Source organism: Equus quagga, chromosome 12, assembly GCF_021613505.1.
Source record: "Equus quagga isolate Etosha38 chromosome 12, UCLA_HA_Equagga_1.0, whole genome shotgun sequence".
NCBI classification, from domain to species: domain Eukaryota; kingdom Metazoa; phylum Chordata; class Mammalia; order Perissodactyla; family Equidae; genus Equus; species Equus quagga.
Window position 1 is genome coordinate 60,144,586 of NC_060278.1, and position 12,429 is coordinate 60,157,014.

Genomic DNA, 12,429 nt, shown 5'->3' on the forward strand with positions numbered 1-12,429 from the left:
AGCAGAGCGCGCGCGGAGCCCCCGCGCTCCCCACGGCGCGGCACGCGCCCAGCCTCCCGCCGCCGCCCGCCGCCGCGCCAACAAAGGGGCGGGGGCCGGCCCGGCGCAGGGCCCGCCCCCCGGGTCGCCAATCCCCGGCCCGAACCGGCGGCGGGGCGGGACCCGGGCCTTTAAAGGGACCTCTTGGCTCGCGTCCACCCGCTGGCTGGGGGGCCAGCGGGACCGGAGGGTGGGGAGGGGCGCGGGCCGCCGGGCTGGCCACGCCGGGGCCTCGGCCCGGAGTCCACAAGCTCAGGCTCCCGGGGACCCGACTCATGAAGGCGGAAACTGGGACGCAGAGAGGGGAACTGGCCAAGGTCACACGGGAGCTCGCGGCCGGCGTGGGTAAGAACCCCGGCCTCCGGGCCGAGCTTGCCCGGAGCCTCCCACAGCCATTAGCGGTTTGTGTTTTGAAAGCACCAGGGGAGCTCCCGTTCTGCATTTGTTCCAGAGAATTGCCAAGCTCGAGGGAAGGCGACTCTTGCTGATGTCTAACTGACATCGCCCCGCCTGCACCCTGCGGCATGGTAAAGTTCATCTCTCCGTGGATTCCCCAGCCCAGACGGGCCCTCCCTTCTGCTGGACCACGAGGGCTCCAGGGACCTTTATGACCTACAGGCGACCCCATTGGCTCACACTTTGCTTGTTGTTGCCGTGGGGGCAGAGGGTCAGTGTGGGAGGCCTGAGCTGCTCAGGAGAGATGAGGGAACGAAGGGGCCACTCAGCTTGGACACCTGGGTAGAGGCTGGGGGCTGGGTGGGCGGGGCAGCGGGCCAGGAGTGCAGTGCCTTTATATGGACGTAAAGGACAGGGGAACCCTGGGGACGTTAACCTCAGGGCAGTGATGGAGGAGGCCCTGGTGGGGGAAGTCCGTTCTCTTTCCACCCGTCTCCCCACTCTGAGCCCAGGCACCTTCTCCCTGCCCCCCAGCTCCCAACATTGGGGCCATTCACAGGGCCCCTCACCAGCTGCCCTCCCTTCCCTCGCTCGGACCAGCTCGCTCCCCTGGAAAGAGCCCAAGAGGAGGACCCAGCTGCAGCTCCAGATGTGGAGGGAGCTCTGGGGGGGAGGGGAAGACGGGGGTCTGACTCCAGGTGTCTTGCATCACCCTCGGATGATGAAAGCATGTCAGAGATTCTGGCAAGGATGTGGGTTAGGGTCTGAGGAGGCATCTGTGGCTCCTCCTCCCCTTCCCTCCCCCGCCCAGCACCCCATCCAGCAGCTCACATCCCTGTTTGGTTTGACCTATTAAGGTCAGACCAAAACCAAAGATAATTCCAAGGGCAAATTTCAAGAGCAAATTTCAAGGGCAAATGAACGCCCTCCTGCCATCCTGATGGGGGAGACAGGTGCCCCCAGGGCGAAGGAGGGGAGGAAGGAGGTCCTGGTGGGATCCTGCACCTATTATTAGCATTTGAACCCTAGAGGACGCTCTCTCTGGGGCCAGAGGTCAGGAGGCCAGCAGAGTGTTGAGGAGTCAGCTTTTGGGTACTCTCTCCCCATTTACCAACCAAAATAAAACATTGAGGAGGAGACTGACATTGATGGACCCTCTGCATGAACAAGGCTCTTTATATGCATATCCTCATTTCTTTCGCATCGCCTTTTGAGCCCGACTCTAGTAGTCTTTATAGTTTTGCAGATGGGGACATTGGGCTCACCCAGCATATAGGTAACAGACCTAGGATTTGAACTCGTGCACCTGGTCCCAGACTCCACACATTGTGTCCAAGCTGCAGCCCAGGGGGAAGGGAGCTGGGCCGGCGCCGGCTTCTGCTCCAGGTTCAGCCCTTCCGCATGATAATGCTGCATTTTGCAGAGCTGCTCCCCCTCCTGCCAGACTCTGGACTTCTCTGGGGCCCAACTCTGTTTTCCTGCCTTCAGGAGGTCCCCTCTGACTTCCGAGAGTAGGTGACCCTTCTGACTCACAGCCTCACTGCTGGGAAATGGCGCCAGAGCTGCTGGCCCAGCCCCTGCCTCCGCGCCACAGGGTGTCAAGCCCGGAGAAGCAGGGAGGCCCGTGGGCTGGAAGCTCAGGCCTCCTAGAGCTCAGGGCCTCAGACAGCTATGCCAGCCACCGCAGCAGCTCCGTCCTGGGCCACCAGGGAGCAGCAGGGCAGCTGGGTGTCCAGACCCTGACTCCTGGGTGCTGCTGCCCAGAGGGGAGGAGGTGATGGGCATGAAGGTCAGATGGGGCTCCAAGTGGGAGGGCTTAAACCGCAGCTCCAGGGGACTTAGGGTAGCTGGTCAGAGGAAGCCCAGGGTGACCCCTTCAGTCTCTGTCCAGCTCCAACAGGGCCACCGCTTCCTCTCTGTGGTTTGTTCTCTCTCCCATCCCCCCTCCCTCCTCCCAGCTGCCCTTCTGCTTTCCTGCCCTCGTTCCCAAACCTGCAGTTTCTCCCGATCAGCTGCCTCTATGCGACTCTCCCCCAACCCCGACCCTTTCCTCTCTGCCTGAAACAGGCAAACGCACACACACACGCAGCACATGCAGACACATACACACACATGCACACAGATCCACATCCACAGACACGTGCGTGTGAACACATTCCCCCGTGTTTGGCCCTGAGCCCCCTAATTGGACTGGAGTTTGAGCCCCAGCCCTTGTGCTCAGCTGAGGCCCTTCCCCCAGGCACGTTGGGGCCTCCATCATCTCTCCTGACGGGAGCCGTGGGCGTCTGGGCAGATGGGAACCTGGAGGAGGTGCAGGGGCCTCTCCAAGACCGGAAGCTCTCACGGCCCTGTGGTTAGAATACTCCAGCAGTGACTTGGGGCAACCATCTGAGGTCTCTCAGGCACAGCCTAGCTCTCGACAGCAACACTATGGTGACAAACCAGACACCTAGGAGACACCCTCAGGCCTAGAAGTGTCTCCAGAGGGGCCAAGACTTGAGTCCCCTTCCCTTTTATCTCCTTTGAGGTTGGCACCAGCCATTGGCATTTGCTGAAAGCTCTGGGGTGGACAGTCCAGAGTTCTGGACCTCCAGTCCTAGCCCCCAGCCCACCCCAGCAGCCATGCTCCGTTCGTTGGGAGAACAGGCAGGCGTTCACCCATCCTGCCAGCGGATGGTCAGGGTCCCCCGTGGACGGAGCCCACTTCCGCCTAGCACCAGCAGCTCTGGACCCCACAGAGGGTCTGTCAGGGTGCAGACTCAGAGATCTGAGCTCGGGTGCGGGCTTGGCCTGACTTCCTCTGTTACAGAGAGAGACAGACAGCCGTAGAGGAAACCAGAATTTGTTATAAATAGCTGGGAGGAGAGAGAGCGGCTGTGGATGACAAACACCCCGTCAGTCTTCACAAAAAACAAACAAGCTATTTTTGGTTTCCAGCGTTACTGAGGATTTAATTAATGCTCTGTATACCCTCAAACATGGGCTTTTCACCCACACCTCTACCCTGCAGTGACGTCTGACAGTCCTGGGACATGAGGCAGGAGCAGGTGCGGGCTGTCCCCCATGTCCCGGAATCCGGGAGTCGGAGAGAACCCTAAGATCATCTTGCTCCACAGCTCCATTTTCAGGTGAGGAAGCTGAGGCCCAGAGAGGGAAGGACACGTGTCCACAGTGGCACAGTGAGCTGGAGCTGAGCTGAGGCCCAGAGAGGGAAGGACACGTGTCCACAGTGGCACAGTGAGCTGGAGCTGAGCGGGGCCTGGAGCACGTGCCCTGCAGTCTGGAGCAGGCCAGTTTCCACGGCGGCTGGGGAGGCCCTGAAGGCCAGCCGGCCGAGGCAGGGCTTCCACCCTTATAGTCTGGGTGGAAGTGAAGTCTGTGCAAAACAACAGACACAGCCCAGAAGCCGAGCCGTGGGGTTCCGAGTCACAAGCTCTGGGTTCCTATCCCAGCCTGCCGCCACCTCGCTGTGTAATCCTGGGCAAGGCGTGTCACCCCTCCAAGGTCAGTCACCCCCAAAATGAGGGTGAGCACCGGACCTCATGGCAGGGCTGTTATGATGCGGGAATGAGGTCACTGGGTCTGGCACCCAGCACCACGCTCTGCACAAAGCAGATATGAATTTCTTTCACAATTCCACTGGATTCCCTGTCCCTTCTTCAAGGGGCCCCCGTCCTCTAGCTGGACAGAAGGGTGAGTTTGTCCTCAAGATGCCCCTTGAGAGATGGGACATCTCAGAGCTGAGTGAGAAGGAGCCTGGGTGGAGGAGCTGTGGCGACGATGTCTGCCCGGCCCAAGCGATCATTGTTGACCCAGGGAGGCAGGAGGAGGCGGTTTCCAGCCTCTGCTGGCCCCTTAGAGGTGGGGCCTTGGGAGTGGGGTCAGAGTTTGCAAAGCAGGAAGGAGCTGTGGCATGCTGGGTCCCCGCTGGACACAAATGCCACCGCTCCCAGCCTCGTGGGGGCTGTCTGGACGGGCATCTCAATTCTCTTTTACCTGCCCTACGTGCTACCCTGTGCCAAGGGTGTGACAGTTTTCTCATGGAATCCTGACAATGATCTGTGAGGTCAACGCTCTCATTGTCTCCATTTTGCAGAAGAGGAAATGGGCTCAGAGGTCACTTGGCCGGTGCAGGGGTCACTAATGCCACTGACCAGGCGTTTCCGGCTCTCAGCCTCTGACAGGGCAGGACTGCCTGTCCTTGCTCTGATGCCTGTGGCCACGGGACTTCTCTGACCAATGAAACGTGGGCAAAATGGACGCGTATCACTTCTCGTGGAAGCTTTACGAGCCACTGGCCCCCCACAGTTTCATGTTGTTTATAGAGCGTGAGAAATAAACTTCTATCGTGTGAAGTCACTGAAGTTACGGGCTTATCTGTGACCTTGGCGTGGCCCGCCCTACCCTAACGGACGTAGTTGGTAAGGGGCAGGGCCAGGATTCAGAGCTCTGGTCTGTAAAGATGCCCAAGGGCCTCCCAGGACTCTCCCTGTCTGTCCAGTGTCTCCTCTACTGGCTCCCCCTCTGGGTTCTGATCTCCTGGGCTGCGTGGAGCCCTGTGGGGTGGGAAGAAGTGGGCAGGCGGCGTCTCTGCCTGCATCCATCTCCATCCCCACGACTTGACTACGATTTTGCCGGGTTCTCAGATTGCTGGGATTGGCTAGACGAGCATGGGTTCATGTGATCCCTGTGAGGACTTGGGGTCTTCTGGTCAGCTGTGACTCCCAGGGTCCTCGGGGGACCCTCTGAGAAGTAATTAGAAAATTGCAAGGGCCTGCCAGTGGCACTGCCCGTCGCCTGCCTAGGAAGCCGTTCTCAAACAGAGTGTTAGCACACACTCCTGGTAACCCCCAGCTCAGACTGATCCTCTTCAAGTCACTCATTCCCTTGGGACTCACTTCCCCCTCCGTCGAATAGAGCCACTACAGTGGGCTGGTAACCGCCCCGAGATCCTGGGGGAAGCCAATATTGGATCATAGCGATCTTCTCAGAGGCACGTGCAAAGAATTAACAGCTACCATTTCTGACCGTTGTGCTAAATGCTGCAGGTCCATGCTGGCATGGGGTGCGCAGAACACCCTAGGAGGTAGGAACAATTATCGTCTCCACAAAACAAAGACACCAAGAGTGGCCCAAGGTCACACCATGGGCGGTGGAGCAGGGTTCAAACCCAAGCAAGCAGATTTCTGGTTTCAACCTGTGTTGGAAGGAAAAGGATGGATCTGGGCTGGGGCAGCTGCTTTGCAGGGCCACGCACAGACTTGAGTATGAGTCATGGCACAGCCCCAAAGTGGAAACCAGTGGCATGTCCATCCACAGAAGAAGGGACGGCCTGTGGTACCTCAAGCAATGGAATACGATTCAGCCATAAAAAGGAAGGAACTGTCAACATAGGACACAGCATGGATGGACCACAAACTGATGATGCTGAGTGAAAGGACCCAGACCAAAAATGCACACGCTGAATAATTCCATTGACGTAGAGTCTAGAAAATGCAAACCGACCTGTGGTGTCAGACAGCAGATCAGCGGTTGCCTGGTGGTCATGGGAGAGGGAGGCAGGGGCAGCACACAGACTTGGGGGGCAGAGCAGGGGTTGCTAACAGGCACCAAGAAAATGTTTTGTGGGGTGTATGTATCTGCTCTCTTGGTGGTGGTGGTGGTTCCATGGAGATATACATCTTTCAAAACTAGATTGTACACTTTGAATATGTGCAGTTTATTATAAGTTAATTATAACTCAATAAACTGTTTTTAAAAAAGGTGACTTGCTCCAACGTCTCTGCTTAAACAGAGCTGCAGAGCGGCTAATGACTTATCCTGGGTCCCTGGGACAATTAACCGGAGTCCCGGCCACCTGAAGGGTGGCTGAGCCCTCTCCCCTGCCCCATGTGGCCTGTGGGCTCATTGAGGGACCCCCTCCCCCTGCAAGGGGACAGAGAGTAAAGTGGGCATTCAGAAGCAGAGAGAGGACACGAGAGGAATGAGCAGGGGGCCAGGCTGGGAAACCAGACAAGAGAGGGAAAAAGAGATGAAGCCACAGGCCTGGGGACAAGGAGAGAGGAGGGAAGGGGGCGGAGACACTCCCCAGACCCGGTGAGGAGGAGGGGACCTCCCAGGCAGTCCCAGGCAGGGCCCTCCTCCTGCTTCAGATGCTCCCAGGGGAAGCCCTTCCCCCTGATGAACTTAACAAAGAGGCCCCGCCCTGCCGAGGAGCTATTGATTTCCAGTCCCCAGAGATGCATCATTTCCTTGGATTTTAATAGATATTTGCCTCTGCCAGACCCTGCAGAGCAAACTGCCAGCAAATGAGCATTTAACACTTCAAAAATAGGAGGAGATGGGGGGCAGGATGAGGGAGGGGGTGGAGGGACATCACCCAAGATTAACCTCTAAAGTGCCGGCTATCCAAAAATGCAACCAGACTGTGAATTTGACGGGGCAGTAATGAATGCCAGCCCCCGAGGCACTGTGTGTGCTGGATCTCACAGGACGATTGTAGGAGAATTTCAAAGGCCCTTTGACCATGACAGCCGCACTGGCTGAGGTGATAGAATCTCTTGAAAAATTAATGTGTGTCCTCTCCCCCCCGACCCCCCCGGATTTCCTGACACTTGTACCAGGCAACAGAGAGACACAGCCTTGAGGAGCCTTAGGATGGTCTCGTGAGAGTGCCGAGAAGCCGGAAGAGAGCTTGCTTTTCTTTTTATCTCCAAACTCGGCTGGAGGATCCAAAGAGGAGGCCAGGACTGAGGGAGTGGATCAGAGTTTTAAGTCATAACCCCAATTAGAAAGAACCCTGCGGGAGAGGGCTGTCATCTGTCCCTCAGCCCTGCCCCCTTGGGCTGGCAGAGGAGAGAGGAGATGGGGGCCCAGGCCTGGGAGGAGGTCAAACCCCAAGACTAGAGGACCAGACGTGGGGTGCCTTGGAGAGACAGGCAGCCTCCGATAGTGTTGCCGCCCAAAATTGAGGCTTTCTTGTCTGATGTACATAAAAAAGGCTAATTATTATGGCATCAGCTTTTGGGGAAAGAAATCAGCTTTATTTTGCAAGATGGATCTGCAAGGAGACGGGGGGCATATGCCCTCAAATCTGTCTCCGGGATCCAGGGCTTGGGGCGCAGTTTATAGGATGAAGGGCAGGGTGGTCTGCAGTATGGAGATAGATGATTGGAGGTGAGGAGAGGAGAGGTAACTGATGGTTTGCGCAAGCATAGTCAAGCTTCATGCCTCTTCATAGGACGCACAGTGACAAATTGGCGGCATTACCATGATCTGAGGGTGGTGTTTTTAGCTCCTTAACGTCAAGAGGGTCACTGATGGAGCATCTGCGCAGGCCCCGTTGATGGGTTGGTGGTCTCAACCGGCCTGAACTGGACCAGGGGTCTCAATTCCTGAAAAATCACTCTTAAGTACTCTGTTGATAAGATGGGGTCAGTTGAACTGGTCCTAGAGGGTCCGCGGTTACAATTATGCTGGCGCTGGGGCAGCTGGGCACCCACCTGCAGACCACTCCTCACGGTCATGGAGTGGGCCTCGGCCTCCCCTCCCCGAGGGGCCACCTCAGCGAGGATGGGTGCTGAGATGACAGGTGCTACGTCCACTTCGGTCTGCTCGCTGCCCAAGGACACCCCCGTGCAGGATGCCCACCCCGGTGAACCCTCACCCAAAGCAATTCGTGCCATCAGGACACGTATAAACTGCCCCAAACAAAAGGCAGGCGCCCTGCTCCCCAGAGGGGCAGTGGTGGTCCTCGGGTGGCGCTGGGCAGTGGGGAAACCCACCATCATTGTAGTGGGTTAAATATAAAATTGACAAAAGGGATAGAATATTGGCAATTTCAAGTGATTCAATGGAATATGTGCTGTTCAGCAGTTTATTGGTGCATTTGCCCTCCCTCTCTCCCTCCTTCTTTTTTCCCTTGCTGAGGACACAAAGGTAAAGAAATCCCTGCCCTCGAGAGGCATACCTGGAAAAAACAAAGTATAACCTCCGACTTCTGATACAGTGTAGCAAAGGCCGTGATAGAAGGTATCCCCAGAGCGCTGAGGAGGAAGCGGCATCCGAGGGAGCTTCCAGACCAGAGTGGCTGTGCGGCAGTGCAGAAAGGCACAGAGTGGAGGCAGGAGAGCGTGCAGCCTGTGCAAGGGGGGCTGGGTGGGTTAGGGTTGGCTGGTGCTGGCAGGATGTGAAAAGGGTCTGGGGCCAGATTAATAGGGGTCGAGGTGGGGATTGCGGGGGTGAGGGGATTGGCGTGCGATCCTCACAGTAATACAAAAGTCAGCAGCCCAAGAACAGCGTGCAGGCTCCTGTTAGACCCCTGGCTTCACTGCTTGTTTGCGATTCACATAGCGTTTCTGAACCCCGGTGTCCTCATCCCGGGAGGGGACTGACAAGAATGCCCATTCTGTAAGTGATGTTGCAGACGCTAAGTGAGGTATTGCATTGAAGGCACTTAATGAACAGGGCTTGACCTACGTTCGTTATCATTTATTGTTCTACAGATGAGGAGACCAACGGCAGAGACATTTTAAAAAGAAGACCCAGGGACCTGCCCTGTGCTCAAGTGGTTAGGTTCTCGTGCTTGCTTCAGCAGCCCGGGGTTTCGTTGGTTCGGATCCTGGGTGTGGACATGGCATCACTCATCAAGCCATGCTGAGGTGGCATCCCACATGCCACAACTAGAAGGACCCACAACTAAAAATACACAACTATGTACTGGGGGGCTTTGGGGAGAAAAAGGAAAAATAAAATCTTAAAAAAAATAATAAAAAGAAGACCCAGCTAGAAGTGGCCATGAGTCTTCTTCAGGTCCAGGGGGAGCACTGCTTCTCGGGGGACCCTGCATATTTCGAGGGTTCCTCTCTGGAGCGTGGCTGGGGAGCTGGGTCTCCTCCTGGCTCTGCTCACTGACCTGGTGATGTTGGGCGTATATGTCTTTCCCTCTCTGGGTCTGGTTTCCTTCCTCACCACCACGGAATCTCCTCTTCTGTGCATTTTACTTAAACAGCAACTAGTTCCCTGTCCTGAGGCCTCTGAAGCCCAGTGTCGGCCCCGCAAGGTACTGCTCTGACGTCTTATCGTTCTCAACTGGTGTCCATCGCCAGCATTATTATTCCGACTCCGCATATTTATGGCAAATTTCTGTTTAAAATGCTCCTGGCCTTGGCTTCCTAAACTGGATTTTAAGTTCCATTCGGGGGACACCGTTGTATGGCAGGAGAAAGAAGCAATGGAATTAGGAAGCCCAGGGACAAATCCCAGCTCTGCCACTTCCCAGCCATAAGACCTTGCCGCTCGGTGGCCTCGTCAGTGAAATGCGAGTGGGACCTGTGGTGGGGTGGGCCGTCACCTGGCGCCATAAGCTGTCAGCCCCAAGGCAGCAGAGACATGTTGCTGGGATCAGATGCCAGAAGAATGGGGGTCAATATCCGCTCTGAATTGGCAGTGCCCTGTCTGTGACCGGGGGCAGGAGCGGGCTGCACCTGCACGCCTGTCAGTGGAGGCCCAGCAGCCCCCGAGGCTGGCCTCCTCCCGTCTTAAACGTCTGTCTCTCTTACTAGGCAGTGTCTGACAGAATCAAAACTACAGCTTCTTAACCGGGGCCGGGTCCTTCCATGGTCACGTTCCTACCTTCCAACACCCTAGAAGCAGGAGTTATTCCCTCATTTTGCAGAAGGAGGAGCAGAAGCTTATGAGGCCTTTGTGAACTGCCCCACGTCACAGCAAGCGGGGAGGCGAGTGGGCTTCAGATCCAGAAGGGTCTGGCTGCCAGGGCTCTGCTCTTAAACGGGTACAGGGAAGAGCCATACCCTCCTTGAAGAACCTGTGAGATCCTTCTAGAGCAGGGCCTGGAAGGCTACCAGCACCAGAGCCAGGAAGCTCCTCCCTGCACTGAAGAACAAACGGGACCCGGGGCCCACCCTCCTTGGTCTTCCAGACATCCTCCATCTGAGCTCCACACCTTCCAGATGGGAGGGCTCCCGTCGTCCCCATGGCCGGTGTGCGGCTGTGTGCCCATCCCCTCCCACCAGCGGCACCCCCGCCCCTTCTGGCAGATCCCCCACTCGGCAGCTGGGCCCCAAGTCTGCCAGGAACTGGCAGGGAGAAGACTGGAGTCCAGCAGACGCTGCCCCTGGCCAGTGCCCCCAGGTGACAGGAGGTGGCCCTGCCAGCTCCTGTGGGTACAGTGTCTCTGTCAGGTGGTCCTGCTGAGAGGAGGGGCCTGTCTCCCCTCCAGTCTGCCCCTGTCACTCCCCCTTGGCCCTCATCCTTCCACAGCTTGTTCCTTTGAGGATTTATGGGAGCAGCCTAGCTGCCCGCTAAGGAGAAACCCATCCATCACTTCAAGCGAAGCTGGGATAGAGGCGAGATTTTGTACATTCTGATAAATCAGAGCATCTTATGTGTTGCAAAGGAAACTGCCTGAGCTTTTCACAAGGGTGAGAGGTGGTGGACAGGAAAGTTTCTCAGAGCCTGTGTGTCCGTGTGGACCTGTCGGTCAAGCTGGGAGGAAGGCAGAGCTGACGATAGCACAGTGGTAAGGATGTGGGACTGGAGGCCAGGGTGCCTGGGTTCCATCCCTCCCCGGCCCTCCTAGCAGCTGTGTGGCAGCTCACCTGTCCTCTCCCATCATATTTGCAAGGTGAGGACGATGCCTCCTTCTCGTGGAGAGGATGACATCTGTGACTGTCTGCCGAACACTTTGGACAGGACTTGCCGTCTGCTTAGTATTCTGTGTGTGTGAGGTGTTAACATAAGACGCTCGAGTCCCACTTGTAAATAAAAATAGACTCTCCCAGAGTATGAAGCGCTCTCACGTATGTACCACATTATTAACTCTTCAGCCGTCCTGTGGGGTGAGTGATTTCATCTCCCCTTAGAGATCAGTCAGCAGAACTGGAGACAGCGTCAGCCGCTCCAAGGGGGCAGGGTCCTTGGAGTCCAGCTGGTGGCCTCCAGAGGCCGACCCCCTCCCGGCCTCACCTGGGCCCAGACAGTGACCTGGCTGAGGCTGGAGACCTGAACTCATGACATTGGGCCACGTCGGGTGGTGCCCCTGCTGAGGGCGGGGCCCCCACTTCTTGGCATTTTCCCACATTTATTTAACAGTAATGGAGCCTGTGTGCCTAAGTGCTCGGCTCTGGGGAGATAACAGTGACCAAGGTGGACTTGCTCCTCTTTCGTGGCCCTCAGCCTCTGGCCGGGGTGAAAATGAACCACCGGTTGCAGGACGGTCAGGACCCCACTGGAAGGGGGAAAAGGCGAGCCATGTGCTGGGGCAGCTACAGAGGGGTGGGGGTCTTCAGGGAAAGCCTCCTGCAGGAAGCCATAGCAAAGGCGAGATCTGAAAGATGGCCGGGGATCCGTCGGCTTGAGGGTCCAGGGAGTTTTCCAGAAAGAACAGCCCATTGGAGCTCAGAGGTGAGAGCACTCCCCCTGGCTGGGGCTGGTGGGAGCGGGGAGGGCAGGCAGGAGACTTCCTTAAGTGGGGGACCTGGGGGAGGCATGTGAGCAGAGGCGGGGGCTTCGCATGGTGCTCAGAGGGCTTCCGTGACTGCTTCCATCCCTTTAGGGATCTTAGGCAAGGGGATAAGATGATAGGTTCTCCTTTAGAAAGATCAGAGACAGGCTGGGAGGAAGAGAAGGGAGGAGGCTGGGAGGCCAGTTCAGAGGCTGTTGCAGCACACGAGGCAGGACGTGGTGATGGAGCCCCTCAGGAAAGCAACTGGGAGGATGACAGGGCTGAGAAATACGTAGGAGGGCGAATCTATGGGGAAAGGTGGGAGGGAGGCGGGGAGGCCAGGACAAGAGCCAGACTTCTGGTCCCCCTGGGATCAGCAACACCAGAGGAAAGACAGTGAGGTCGAAGATGGACACGATGCCCTTTCGGCGCGAGTGGGACCTGCATGCGGAGTGGCCCAGGGGAGTAAGATGCAGGGGTCTGGAGTTCAGAAGAGATGGGACCAGCAACACGGGTTTGGGAATTATCAA